Genomic DNA, 15,066 nt, shown 5'->3' on the forward strand with positions numbered 1-15,066 from the left:
ATTGGTCGACTAGTCTGGGTCCAGAAGACCTTGTTTACGTAATCTATTAGGGGTGACAACCTTCTCAGGAGGTCATTCCCTAGTAAACAAGGGGTGCCCTCTGGAGTCACTACTATGACCGGGTGTTTCATCTTGTGTGGGCCAATTTTAATGTCCAGATCCGCAGCCCCCTCGACAGGAATTTCCTTCCTGTCAAAGTTCTGAAGTTGTCCAGGAAGAGAGGTGAGCGGAATTTGGTATTTCTCCCCCCTTCCTGAATGTAGTTCATCAAAGGCCTTTTTGGACAGAAGGGTAGCTTGGGATCCAGTTTCCACCAGTGCCAAAATTGAACCCTGCCCCTGTACTTGAACCAGGGCATAGTATCTTCCCTCCTTCTCCTCAAGGGGGCACAGATAATGCACATGTTTGGACAACTGGTGGGCTAGTTTTTTTAGTTTTGGACATGAAGAGAGAAGAGATTTGGGCAGAATTTGGTGGGGAGTCTTGGGAATCTGAAAGAAAAAGTTGGCAATTGGAGATAGGAGAGGTTTTGAGTTCCCCTGGTTCTGGTTCTGGGCTGCCCCACCCTTTTTGGAGGTAGTCACCAGGATGGGTTTTAACCAGGGGATTTTGATGTTGTTGGTTCTGGGATGGGATGATGGGCGGCAGTAGGTCAGTCCCCACATCTGCCAAGTCTGAATGTGCATCCCTTGAGACCCATTTTTCTTTGGGAGGAGTTCCCCCATTTCTGAAGGAGAAGATCCTTTTCCCAGGATCCTCTGAGGATCCCTCTCCTTCAAATTGGAAGATTTTTACTTCCTCCTCAAAATGAGTCTGTTTGGGTCCTTTGTTTCTCCTACCCCCCCACCCCCCTCTGCTCCTTGGGTAGCAGGCTTTCAGGGACAGGAGATTTTGTTTCCGGTTCCTGGGTTTCCAGGGGCTGTTTACAAGTGGGGAAGGAAGCTTCCTCCAAGGCTTTACACCCCCCTTCCCCTTGTGCCTCCTCCCTGGGAACCAGTGAGTTATCGGGGTGCTGCCCCATCATTGTTCTGGAGCACCAGGTCCAGAGTTTGGGGCATTCTGTGCCGGCATGCTCATCTGAGGGTTCTGTTGAGCCCTCAGCATGCGACCCAAATCCTGTGCCATGTTTTGGACCTGGCGCTCGAGCTGTGAAACCCGCTCAGGCTGATACGGGGTTCTGTTTTCTCCTCTGGGCTGATCCCGGGAAGGGTAGCTATCCCTTCTCTGGTAGTACCCCAGGTTGGGAAGATTTGGGTACCTTTCCAACCTTGGCATCCCCTCTCCTCTATTAGGCTGTCTGGGCTCAGGGAAGTGGGGAAAGAAGGATGGATGATTTTGGGGTTGGAAGTTCTGTGGGTACCTGGGGAAAAAGTTCTGCTCAGAATTTGGGGAATGTCTGCCCTCCTGGGGGAAGTTAGGAGGGAAGTTCCCTCAGTTAGGTTATTGTTATTGTTATTGTTATTTTGCATTTATATAGCGCCTTATATACCATTGGTATGGTTTGAAGGCGCTGGTAGGTTGAACGCCCTTGGGAACCGAAGTTCATATCAGTAGAGAGAGTAGAGATAGTTAAAAAAAAGGGTGCGAGTGAGCACCGGGTATGTGTGCAGCTCGTGCGGGATCTGTGTGATAGCTGCTTTCTAGCGATAGGTGTGCCAGTAGAGAGGTCAGGAATATGTGTTCATTCTCTCAGGATTTATCCAGATCGGATGTGGCTGCATTAGGCCTGAGGAGAATGCCTGGCTGGGGGGTGTGTAACCAGCAGTGATTACTTAGAATGATGTGGAGTGAGCGGCGAGTGTTGGTATGAGAATAGTTATACCGAATGGTGTCATAGTATCTCTGTGTTCTAGTTGAGTGGTGATGTAAGGAGAGAGTAAGCCTGGTGGTGAGATAAGATGAGTTATATGCCCTTTCAGACATTCTCTGCATTCTAAGTCATACTATTTTCATCACATGCTCTTCTACGAATTCTCCCCCTCTAAGCATTCCCTAGTTTTATGCACTCACCCCCTCTACGCACTCAGCCCCTCTACGCTATCACCCCCTCTACGCACTCACCCCATGACGCCCTCACCCCCACGACGCACTCACCCCCACGACGCCCTCACCCCTCTATGCACTCACCCCCTCTACGCACTCGTCCCCTCTATGCACTCGTCCCCTCTACGCACTCGTCCCCTCTATGCACTTGTCCCCTCTATGCACTCGTCCCCTCTACGTACTCGTCCCTTCTACGCACTCGTCCCTTCTACGTACTCGTCCCTTCTACGTACTTGTCCCCACTACGCACTCGTCCCCACTACGCACTCCTCTCCACTACACACTCATCCCCACTATGCACTCATCCCCACTAGGCAATCATCCCCACTACGCACTCATCCCCACTACGCAATCATCCCCATTTCGCACTCATCCCTATTAAGCACTCATCCTCTCTACGCACTTATCTGACCCCCGCGCTCTTTTGTTCCCCACACTCATCTGCTCCCCATACTCATCTGGTTTAATCACTCGTGCCTTTCACTCATTCGATAGCATTATCCTGTCCTATATATTCACCTTTACACTCATCTGTTCTATACCTTCATCTGTTCAGTACACTCATTCACTCTGTATTCTTATCCACTCATCTGCACTATCTACTCATACGCTTCATCTACTCATTCTCTCATCCGTTCTATCCTCTCATCCACTCTATCCACTCAATCCACTCTATCCACTCATCCGCCCTATCCACCCATCCTCTCAACCGTTCCATCCTCTCTATCCACTCATCCACTCTATCCATATCCACTCATCCGCCCTATCTGTTCATCCTCTCATCCGCCCTATCCACTCATCCGCCATATCTACTCAACCTCTCATCCACCCTATCTACTCATCCTCTCATCCGCCCTATCCACTCATCCTCTCAACCGTTCTATCCTCTCATTGACTCATCCACCATATCCACCCATCCTCTCAACCATTCCATCCTCTCATCCACACTATCCACTCATCTACTCTATCCACTCATCGTCTCATCCGCCATATCTACTCATCCTCTCATCCGCCCTATCTACTCGTCTTCTCATCCGCCCTATCCACTCATCCTCTCGACCATTCTATCCCCTCATCCTCTCAATCGTTCTATCCTCTCATCCACTCTATCCACTCATCCACTCTATCCGCTCATCCACTCTATCCACTCATCCGCACTATCTACTCATCCACCCAACCGCCCTATCTACTCATCCTGTCATCCACCCTATCTACTCATCCTCTCATCCACCCTATCCACTCATCCTCTCAACCGTTCTATCCTCTCATCCACTCCGTCCACTCATCCATACTATGCATTCGTCAGGTATATCCGCTCATCCGCTCAATCCATTCATCCGCTCAATCCACTCATCCGCTCTATCCACTCATCCGCTCATTCCATTCATCCACTCTATCCACTCATCCGCTCTATCCACTCATCCACTTTATCCACTCATCCGCTCATATCCACTCATACACTCTTATCTGCTCTCATCCACTCATCCGCTCTTGTCTACTCATCCGCTCTTATCCATTCATCTGCTCTTATCCACTCATCCGCTCTTATCCATTCATCCACTCTTATCCACTCACCTGCTCTTATCTACTCATCCGCTCTTATCCACTCATCCGCTCTATCCATTCATCCGCTCTATCCGTTCATCCGCTCTATACACTCCTCCGCTCTGTACACTCCTCCACTCTGTACACTCCTCTGCTCTGTACATTCCTCCGCTCTGTACACTCCTCCGCTCTGTACACTCCTCCATTCCGTGCACTCCTTCTGCTCTGTACACTCCTCCGCTCTGTACACTCCTCCGCTCTATACGCTCATCTGCTTTGTACATTCTCTAGGTCTACACACTCTCCGCACTTCAATATTCATGTGTTATTCATATTGATGAGCACTACATACTCATCAGGTTCACATACTCGTCTTTTCTACACACTTATCCCGTTTACGTACTTCCGTTCTGGACATTCATCTGTTTTACGCACTACTGCGTTCTACTCGCTTCTCTGTATTATGCGCTCATCCGCTCTACATGCTTGTCCGTTGTAGTGGGCTTTTTTTTTTGTTGCTTTCCAGATTTCGGTCTTGTACTGGCTCTACACGCTTGTCCGTTCTATACACTCATCTATTCAACATGTTCATCCATTCCATATACTCATCGGTCTACATATTCATTCGATTCTCACATTCATTCAAACTATATAGTTATTTGTTCTAAGTAATTCATCCACGCCATTCACTTTGTTCGCTCTGCATGCATTCCATCCATTTCGGGAGTTTAAATCTCTTTCCTGTTCCCGTATGATTTATTCTTATTAACCATTTCACTGCTTGCTCTACTTTATTAATTTAATTAAGTTTGCCCTTCCACTTTACATTGGGGGTCGCTGTCAGATTCTCGCATCCGGTTGTTTGATGGATTGGTGTCATTGAGTTGCTGTCGGTCTGTTTGGGTTAGTTTGGTGTGTGTTGGTTTTAGGGGAAGAGCCAGGTTTTCAGCCGTTTGCGGAAAGACATTAAATCCTCAGTATGGCGGATGTGGGGTGGGAGTGAGTTCCATAGCGTGGGGGCCAAGGCTGAGAAGGATGATCCGTCTAACCTGATTGAGTTTGTCTTCGGAATGACTAGGAGGCCGGCTGAGCTTGATCTTAAGGTGCGTGGGGGGTTGTAGGGTTTTAGCTTGTCTTGAAGATATTGAGGTCCGGTTTTATGCAGTGCTCAATGCGAGATGCACAAGGTTTTGAAAGTCACCCTTCGGGCTACTGGAAGCCAGTGCAGCATTTTAAGGGCTGGGGAGATGTAGTCTCTTGGACCAAGAGCCAGAAGCAATTTGGCTGCTGCGTTTTGTGCCCATTGGAGTTTATTCAGTTGGTACGTGTGGACTCCGAGGTATAGGGGGTTTGCGTAGTCCAGTCTTGATATAATGATTGATTGGACCGTGGAGAGTCTGTTGCGAAAGGAGAGATATGGAAAGATGCGCCTAAGGGTTTTAAGGTGGTAGTGGCAGGACTTTGAGACATTGTTGACTTGGCGTGAGAGTGTTAGGTCAGAGTCAAGGGTGCATCCAAGAGTTGGAGGGGGTCGGAGAGTTGCCCATGGCGGATGGCCAGGGTAGTGGTTGTGGAAGAAGTTCCATGTTGCCACATACCATGATTTCCGTTTTGGAGGGGTTTAACAGGAGGTGGATTTGGGTCATCCAGAGTTCTATGTCAAGGAGGCAGGAGGCCAGGTCAGGTCGGCAGTTGGGATTTGAGTTCAGGAGTTTCAGAATTAGTTGGGTGTCGTCGGCGTAGTTGTAGCACAGGATGTTGTGCGAGCGAATTATTGGTGGGAGGGTGATCAAGTAGAGATTGAACAGGAGAGCGGATAGGCACACTCCTTGTGGGACTCCCGTGTCGACTGGTCGGGCTTGGGATGTATAGTTGGAGAGTATCGTTAGTTGGTACCGATCCTTGAGGAATGAAGCTATCCATTTAAGAGCGGTTCCACGAATTCCTAGGGAGTGGAGTCAGTCTAGGAGGATTGAGTGATTGATTGTGTCGAAGGCGGAGGATAGGTCAAGAAGGATTAGCGCCGCGCATCCCGTGGAGTCTGCGGTCATTTTAAGATCATCCCAAATTAAGGTTAGGGTGGTTTCAGTTCCGTGACGGGCTCGGGGTCTAGGAGATTGTTGGCTTCGACAAAGGCATTTAGTTGGGAGTAGGCCGTTCGGTCTATGAGTTTGGCAAGGAATCTGGTGTTTGAGATGGGGCAGTAGTTTTTTGGCTCGAGAGGGTCGAGGGAAGGTTTTTTAATTAGAGGTTTGGCATAAGCTGTTTTGAATGCGTCGGGAAAGATACCAGAGGAAAGGGAGGCATTTATAATGGATCTTGCGTGTTCACCTGCGCAGGTGGAAAGGAAAATTTCTTTGAGGGTTGTGGCTGGGCAAGGGTCCAGTGGCGAACCAGATGGTTTGCGGGCAGATAGTAGTTTTAGAAATTGCTCTGGTGATATTGGACGAAAGGATTCAAACGTTGTTTGCCTACTGGTCGCATCTGGTGAGGTGGCCCGTATGGGGGGAGAATTGCTTGGAGGATGTAAGAGAGCAAGGTTGGTGGCTAGAGTATTTGTTCTTTCGAGAGCCGTGGTGAAAAAAGTGGAGGGAGAGTGAGCCACACAGAGATTATGAGGGAGTCGGGAGGGTTGTGTTGCAAGCCGGATGGGTGAATTCGGAGATGATTTTGTGGAGTTCTTTGCTTGGGTTTTTACAGTTTTGGATTTGGGAGTTGTAGTGGCCTTTTTTTGCTTTCCGGATTTCGGCCTTGTACTGGTGAAGGTGACGGGCCATGGTGGCCCTATTCACCTGGGTTTTTTCTTTCTGCCATTTGCGTTCTAGGTATTTATATAGTTGTTTAGTGATCTTCAACTCAGGAGTGAACCATCTGGGGAAGAGACCACGGCGGGTTGACGGTTTGCAAGGGGGTGTGAGCCGCGTCAGAGATGCATTGAGCCATGAGTCAAAGGCGTCAGGGGTTAGTTGTTTGTTGAGTAGGCAGGTAGGTGGTGGAGACTGGAGGAGTGCGTCGGCTAGGTCTGGGACAATTATTAGTTTTTCCAGCATTTGCGTAGGTTCGGAGGTTCAGATTCGAGTACGGGGAGGCGGTCGGGTGAGTGAATGGTGAACGAGAAAATGAAGTGATCGGACCAGCTGATGGGGGTGAAGGGCTTTAAATGAATCAGGGTGTTGGAGCTGAAGATGGCATCAAGAGTGTGTCCTTTATAGTGTGTCGGGCCGTTTGTGTGGGGTTGGAGGTTAATTGCGTCCAAACCGTCAACCAGAGAGTGTGTCATAGGGTTGGTGGGAATGTTGAGCCATATGTTGAAGTCTCCAAGAAGGGTGAGGTTGGGGTGGTTTAAGTGAAGGGTGGCAATAGAGTCGCAGAGGTTGTTTGCGAAATTTCTATCGTAGCCAGGGGGTCTGTAGATTATTAGGAAGCTGTGTGAGAGCGACATGGAGAGGGATAGTCTAACGAGGAGAGATTCACAGGATGGAATGGAAGGTTGGTTGTCGATGATTGAGACGTGGAAGAGAGACTTGAAGACGAATGCTATTCCTCCTCCTCTAGAAGGACGGTTCAGTTGAATGAGGGAGTATTCGGGGGGGGAAGGCTTCACTGGCGATTGGCCGAAATCGTCCGAGAACCAAGTTTCGGTGATGAAAACCAGATCTGGTTTGTCCGAGACGAGGAGGTCAAAGATGCAGTATCTGTTTTTTGCTACGGAACGGGCATTAAATAGGATGCAGTTCACATCAGGAGGCGAGGTTGGTCTCGGATCAGGAGTGGAAGGTGGTGGTGGCGGAGAGAGAGGAAGTTGGGAGGGAGAGGGGTACGGTGGGAGATGGTCGATGGGAATAGTGGGCGAGCAGCGAAGTTGGCGGATTTCGGGCGGGAATGGGTGGCTGTGTGAGTTGGGATGCTCGGGTTTGGTTCGGGGGATTTGAAGGTAGGGTGTGGGTGGTTAGGACTTTCAGTTGTAGGTGATGAGAAGTCGAGGGAGAGGGGTTTCAGGCAGGGTGAAGCTATGGGGGAAGGAGGAGATTGGGGTACAGTGGTTGCGGGTCAAGACAGGGGAGGCAGGAGTGCTGGGAGATTGAGGGGGACCAGGTACGGTTCCTTTTTAGTTTCTTTATTGCGATTGGAGTGTGGAAGAGGGTAGGGGGTTGGAGGGGGAGAGGGATGCAGCTTCGGTTCTTGCAAAAGCTAGGCGTGCAATTTTTAGGGAGGGGAAATGGTGTGTTCGGGGAGCGGAGGCTGTGGGGGTTTGTGGGCAGGTTGTGCTCGCTATGATAGTGAGGGGAGCGGGCATGGTTAACGTGGGCTGATCGGTGGTGATGTTCGTGGGAGGAGTGTTCTTAGGTTGGTTGGCTCGCCATCGTGCCCCTCTGGCTTGGTGTTTGGAGAGGCGAGGGAGTGCAAAGGAGGGTGGGATGATTTGGGAGGGGGGGATGGAAGGGAAGGTAGATCGGGGAGTGGGGGTAGCTTATGGCGGTCATTTCTGACGGACTCTGGAGGAGTGGGTGCACTCATGATTAGTACGAGCTGTTAGGTGTGGTCTCAAGAGCAACTTACAGTCTATCTGACTTTATAAATTCTGCTGTTTCACTGGCTGTGAGTGGTCTTGTACTCAAGGTTCCAAGAGGTCGGGTGATATTATTCAATTATTCTAGGTTTTAGTGCGCTCATTGTACTAGCTTGCAGATATTAGGCCGTTTGAGATATAGCTAGATCCTAGGATATGCTAACTGGGTGGCATATTTAGTTGTAGCTACAGCACAGTTACGCTGTTTGGTAGGCTTTCTTCTAGTAAGCTGGAATACAGGTAAGCTTATTATTTATTTTTTTAGGTGGAGTTTGGGAGGGCTTTCTTATTGTAGTTCTAAATTCAGTGGGGGCACGCTATTGGCACACTTCCAAGTTCAGTTTGTACAGAGAAGATATTAGGCTATTAGGAACACTTCTAGGTTCAACTTTATACAGAGATGATATTAGGCTATTAAGAACACTTCTAGGTTCAACTTTATACAGAGATGATATTAGGCTATTAGGAGCTATTAAGTGGATAGTAAAATATAATACCTTATTGTCGTTTTGGGTTCAGTGGGGACACGTAATTGGCACACTTCCAAGTTCAATTTCTACAGAGATGGTATGTAGGCTTTTGGGAGCACTTCTAGCTTCAACTGTAATTTGGTGGGCTTTCTTGTCGTTTTAATTTCAGTCGGTTATTGGGCGCACTTCTAAATTCGACTTTTGCAGGGTTCGCTATTGGCCACACATCTAATTTCACAGAGCGGCTATTGGGCACACTTCTATGTTCACAGAGAGGTTATTGGGTACATTTCTAATCTGGTTTTCCACAGAGAGGCTATTGTGCACACTTCTTAATTCGCAGAGAGGTTATTGGGCACACTTCTAAATTCACAGAGCGGCTACTGGGCACATTTCTAGATTCAGCGAGGCTGTTGGGCACACTTCTATATTTACATGGAGGCACTTGGGCACACTTCAAATTCACAGGATGCAATTGGGCACACTTCTAAATTCAAGGAGGGAGGCAATTGGGCACACTTGTAGATCCACAGGGAGGCTATTGGGTTCACTTTTAGATTCACTGAGCGGCTACTGGGCGCAGTTCTAGATTCAGCGAGGCTCTTGGGCACACTACTAAATTCAGTATCTAAATGCACATATTTAGAATCGCAGAGAGGCTGTTGGGCACACTTCTAGATTCACAGGGGGCAATTGGCCACACTTCTAAATTTAACTTTTCACAGGGAGACTATTGGGCACACTTCTAGATTCAACTTCTAAATGTGCTCCTAAATTCGACTTTTCACAGAGAGGTTATTCGGCAAACTTTTCACAAAGAGGCTATTCGGCACACTTCTAGATACACAGAGAGGCTATTGGGCACACGTCTAAATTCAGCTTCTAAATGAGCTTCTAAATTCAACTTTTCACAGAGAGGCTCACTTCTAGAGGGCACACTTCTAGATTCACAGTGCAGATATTGGGCACAGTTATAATTTAACTTTTCATAGAGAGGCTATTGGGCACATTTCTAGAATCACAGAGAGGCTATTGGGAACACTTCTAAAATCACAGAGAGGCTATTGGGCACATTTCTAGAGTCACAGAGAGGCTATTGGGCACACTTCTAAATTCAACTTCTAGATGTGCTTCTAAGTTCAACTTTTCACAGTGAGGCTATTGGGCACACTTCTAATTCAACTTTCACATAGAGGCTATTGGGCACACTTCTAGGATCATAGAGAGGCTATTGGGCACACTTCTAATTCAACTTTTCACAGAGAGGCTATTGGGCGCACTTCTCGAATCACAGAGAGGCTGTTGGACACACTTCTAAATTCAACTTCTAAATGTGCTTCTAAAATCAACTTTTCACAGTGAGGCTATTAGGAACACTTCTAGAATCGCAGAGAGGCTATTGGGCACACTTCTAAATTCAACTTTTCACAGTGAGGCTATTGGGCACACTTCTATCATCACAGAGAGGCTATTGGGCACACTTCTAGAATCATAAAGAGGCTTTAGGGCACACTTCTAATTCAACATTTCACAGTGAGGCTATTGGGCACAATTCTAGAATCATAAAGAGGCTATTGGGCACATTTCTAATTCAACTTTTCACAGCGAGGCTATTGGGCGCACTTCTCGAATCACAGAGAGGCTGTTGGACACACTTCTAAATTCAACTTCTAAATGTGCTTCTAAAATCAACTTTTCACAGTGAGGCTATTAGGAACACTTCTAGAAGCGCAGAGAGGCTATTGGGCACACTTCTAAATTCAACTTTTCACAGTGAGGCTATTGGGCACACTTCTATCATCACAGAGAGGCTATTGGGCACACTTCTAGAATCATAAAGAGGCTTTAGGGCACACTTCTAATTCAACTTTTCACAGTGAGGCTATTGGGCACAATTCTAGAATCATAAAGAGGCTATTGGGCACATTTCTAATTCAACTTTTCACAGCGAGGCTATTGGGCACGCTTCTAAATTCAACTTCTAAATGTGCTTCTAAATTCAACTTTTCACAGTGAGGCTATTGGGCACACTTCTAATTCAACTTTCACATAGAGGCTATTGGGCACACTTCTAGGATCATAGAGAGGCTATTGGGCACACTTCTAATTCAACTTTTCACAGAGAGGCTATTGGGCGCACTTCTAAATTCAACTTCTAGATGTGCTTCTAAGTTCAACTTTTCACAGTGAGGCTATTGGGCACACTTCTAATTCAACTTTCACATAGAGGCTATTGGGCACACTTCTAGGATCATAGAGAGGCTATTGGGCACACTTCTAATTCAACTTTTCACAGAGAGGCTATTGGGCGCACTTCTCGAATCACAGAGAGGCTGTTGGACACACTTCTAAATTCAACTTCTAAATGTGCTTCTAAAATCAACTTTTCACAGTGAGGCTATTAGGAACACTTCTAGAATCGCAGAGAGGCTATTGGGCACACTTCTAAATTCAACTTTTCACAGTGAGGCTATTGGGCACACTTCTATCATCACAGAGAGGCTATTGGGCACACTTCTAGAATCATAAAGAGGCTTTAGGGCACACTTCTAATTCAACTTTTCACAGTGAGGCTATTGGGCACAATTCTAGAATCATAAAGAGGCTATTCGGCACATTTGTAATTCAACTTTTCACAGCGAGGCTATTGGGCACGCTTCTAAATTCAACTTCTAAATGTGCTTCTAAATTCAACTTTTCACAGTGAGGCTGTTGGGCACACTTCTAAATTCACAGGGAGGCAATTGGGCACACTTCAAATTCACAGGGAGGCAATTGGGCAGACTTCTAAATTCACAGGGAGGCAATTGGACACACTTCTAAATTCACAGGGAGGCTATTGGGTACACTTTTGAATTCAACTTTTCACAGAGAGGCTATTGGGCACACTTCTAGATTCACAGAGTGGCTAATGGGTGCAGGTCTAGATTCAGCAAGGCTGTTGGGCACACTTCTGGGAACACGGAGAGGCTATTGGGCACACTTCTAAATTCAGCTTCTAAATGCACATTTCTAGAATCACAGAGAGGCTATTGGGTGCGCTTGTAAAGATCAGCTTCTAAATGCACTTCTAAGTTTATCTTTCATAGAGACGCTAGTGGTGTAATTCTAAATTCGGCTTCTAGGTTCAACTTTCACCGGTATGCTATTATGCATACAACTAAATTCAGCTTTCACAGAGAGGCTGTTAGGCGCACTTTAAAGTTCAGTTTCCACATAGAACACTTCTATGTTCACACGGAGGCTATTGGGCACACTTCTAGAGTTTGCAGAGAGGTTATTAGGTATATTTCCAGATTCAATTTTTCACAGAGAGGCTATTGGGCACACTTCTAAATGCAACTTTCACAGATGCTATTGGGCACACTTCTAAAATGCACTTTCACAGAGAGACTATTGGGCACACTTCTAAGTTCAACTTTCACAGAGGCTATATTGGGCACACTTCTAAAATTCAACTTTCACAGAGAGGGAATTGGGCACACTTCTAGATTCTTGGTTGGATCCCCCCCTTGGGCTGGAGGGGTCCACACATAACCCGGGATGGGTCGTTTCCCTTGTAGCCGGGACTTACATAGTCAGGGGAGTGAGGGACCCCATTTGTGGGACTACCTCATTGACTCCCTGTCTGTGACTGTCCCGAGGGCCTTCTGGGCTTGGAAGTATTCTGTGCAGGCAGGTTTTTAGGCCCCCCATCTCCAAATCCAAAATGGGGGCAACCTTTACCTCTGCCACCTTGGCAGCAGCAGGGGTGCTGGCCGGTTTGGGGTTTTTCTGAGCATTATTTTTATTTTCTATGGGCTTCTGCACCTCATAGATTCGGCTGACCTGTTCAATGACCCAGTCTAGTGACCTTTTCTCATGAAAATCTCTCACTAGCTGGGTCATGATGTATTTGGGTACGGCATGGAAAAAAGTGTTAACCCTTTTGGTAGTCTGCGCAAAGGCACACTGCAACTCCTGCGCAAATTCTTGTGGGGCCTGATCCTCCCCACATTGTAAATTGTAGGCTGCCTTGCGAGCCTCTTGGGGACTTCTATGAACAGAAAAGTGCTTTAAGATGGCCGCCCCATATGTGGACCATCTTGAATGGTTTTGGTCCTCCAGCCCCGCAAAGAAACTGGAGTATTGTGGGGAGAATATCCATTTTACGTACTGAATGCAGCTACTGCTATCCTTCAAATGGAAAGTCATCATTTGCTCATCATTTGCTCAAAGAGCTCTAGGTGTTCCAACACAGAATACTTGGCGTTCTTGTGATAAGGCATGATGACACTCCTTAGTGCCTTAATCTGTTTTAAGGGGTCCTTAAGCAAGGCCCTTTTTGCCTTATTGGCCTTCTTGGTTCGGGTAACCCTGGTCCATTCATCCTCTGACTCAGAAGCACTGCTCACAGAGGTTCCCGTCTGATCTTCTGGTTTTCCCGGATTCTGCGAGCCTGGGAATGGCTGGCAGCATTTGGGGACCTAGTCTTCTGATTCCTCCTTGCTCCCAGGATTTGAAGGGTACCCTCCCACTGTCCTAACTGGGCAGAGGTTTTCAGGATGCTTAGTGGGCCTACTCTCCTGGGGTTCCCCACTAAACTTCACGGTACTTGGGTGCCCATACCCAGATTGCCGCCCATCCATGCCTGGGAGGTACTGGTCCATGAGTCCTATATTTCTGAATGGATAGTAATCTGCCATCCCCGTGGCCCTGGGCTCATGTGCGCCAGGGGACATGTGGGTGGCAGAGTCCAGGGACTGGGAGAGATGAAGGCCTCTGGTAGTAGGGCTCCTGAGGTTATGCTCAGGTGTTTCCCTTTCCCAGCGAATCTCATCTCTATCAGTCCCTGCTCCCTGTTGCCATGCAAGAGCCTGAGCTTTCAGTTTCTCAATCAAGGCCTTACTAGACTCTATCAGTCTCTCTTGCATGGCTACCTGTTGCTGGAGCCTATCATTGTGCTGGCAGAGAGCCTCATTCTCTCTCTGTGCTTCCTGTTTTGTCCTGGAGTACTGGGCCAGTCTTTGCTTCAGGAGGGTTACCTCCTGAGTCCCATCCCTACTGGCCTTCTCCTTTCTTGCCAGAGCATCTTCCACCCTTGTGGTGTGCTCCAACAAGTTTTGATGCTCTTTATTGAGATCATCCAATCCCTGGAGGGCCAGGTGATTTTCCTCCAGCTTCCCTTTTAAGTGGCAGACTTCCTGGCCTAATGTGTCCCTTTCCTGAGCAAGAGCCTGCCTCTGTGCCACCAGGTCATCCCTCTGCCTCTGAAGGGCACAAACTTTCTGGCGCTCTTTCTCAAATTCTGCCTGGGTGTCCAGGTCTTTCAAAATCAATTTATTTCTCTCTGCCTTCACTCTATATAGGTGGCTTTGCATGGTGGCTACCTGCTCTGTGCATGCCCCGTTGAAGTCCAGTTGTTGCTCCAGCTTTTTCTAGCTCTGCAGTAGGGAGTCCAAACCTTCATGATACCCCTTCTGCAAGGCCAGAATTCTGGTATCCTGGTCTGCCCTTTCCTGTTGCAGGATACCCATATCCTCTTTGATTTTAACCAAATACTGCCTACTATCATTTTCTGACTCCTGGCTCCTCTGCAGCCTATGCTCAGAAGAGTCCAGATCAGATTGGGCCTTCTCTAATGCCATCAGTTGCCTATTTGCCAGATCTTGGCCTTCAGCACAGTTGTCCTGTATGGCTCCCATATATAAATATAAATATGCCGCTATCCTGACAATCTTGTCATGCTCATCCTTGGCCTTAGGGGCCATATATAGTTCACTCAGGGCCATGTGTAAGGGACCCTGATCTTTCCAGATATCTAACCCAGTTGCAGTGACCTGTTGAGTGATTGCCTGCAACCACACATTCTGGTCCTGCTCAGTCCACTCACCTCTCACAAATAGCTTATGTAAAAGTTGCACTCTAGCTATCTTGATGTCTACCAATGTCGCCATTCTGGAAATTGATTTCCTTCCTGACTTACAGAAGTTTATTATTTTATTTTGCAAAACAGACCGTTTCCGAGAGCGTTCCTTTTTGAGGGGTGCTTTTACAGTGTAACACAGCATAGTAGGCCAACAGGATTTATGTATCCTGTCAGTTAGCACACTGTAATAAGCTGCACAAGTGGTAGATCTAATCCAGAAGTCCCGACTACTGAGCCCCCAATCTGTAGTGACTTCAATCCAGCACTCCAACTAAGTCAATGCTTAGGATGGGATGGCCAATGGAAGCCCTTATTTATATATTTTTTTGTCAAAGTTCTTTAAACCTGGATGATGAACCCTTATATAACGCCCCTCTCTTTGAGTCCCCCTGACCTCACTGAGCCAAGAAGTAGGTTTGTTTTGCAAATTAAAAGGTTTATTTGAAGAATTAAACTATATATATATATATATATATATATCACACCTTTATGGACAAAATAATATCTGAATAGCACACTTATGAATATGG

The sequence above is a fragment of the Ambystoma mexicanum genome, chromosome 2q (assembly GCF_040938575.1).
Source record: "Ambystoma mexicanum isolate Mex_15411 chromosome 2q, UKY_AmexF1_1, whole genome shotgun sequence".
In the NCBI taxonomy this organism is placed as follows: domain Eukaryota; kingdom Metazoa; phylum Chordata; class Amphibia; order Caudata; family Ambystomatidae; genus Ambystoma; species Ambystoma mexicanum.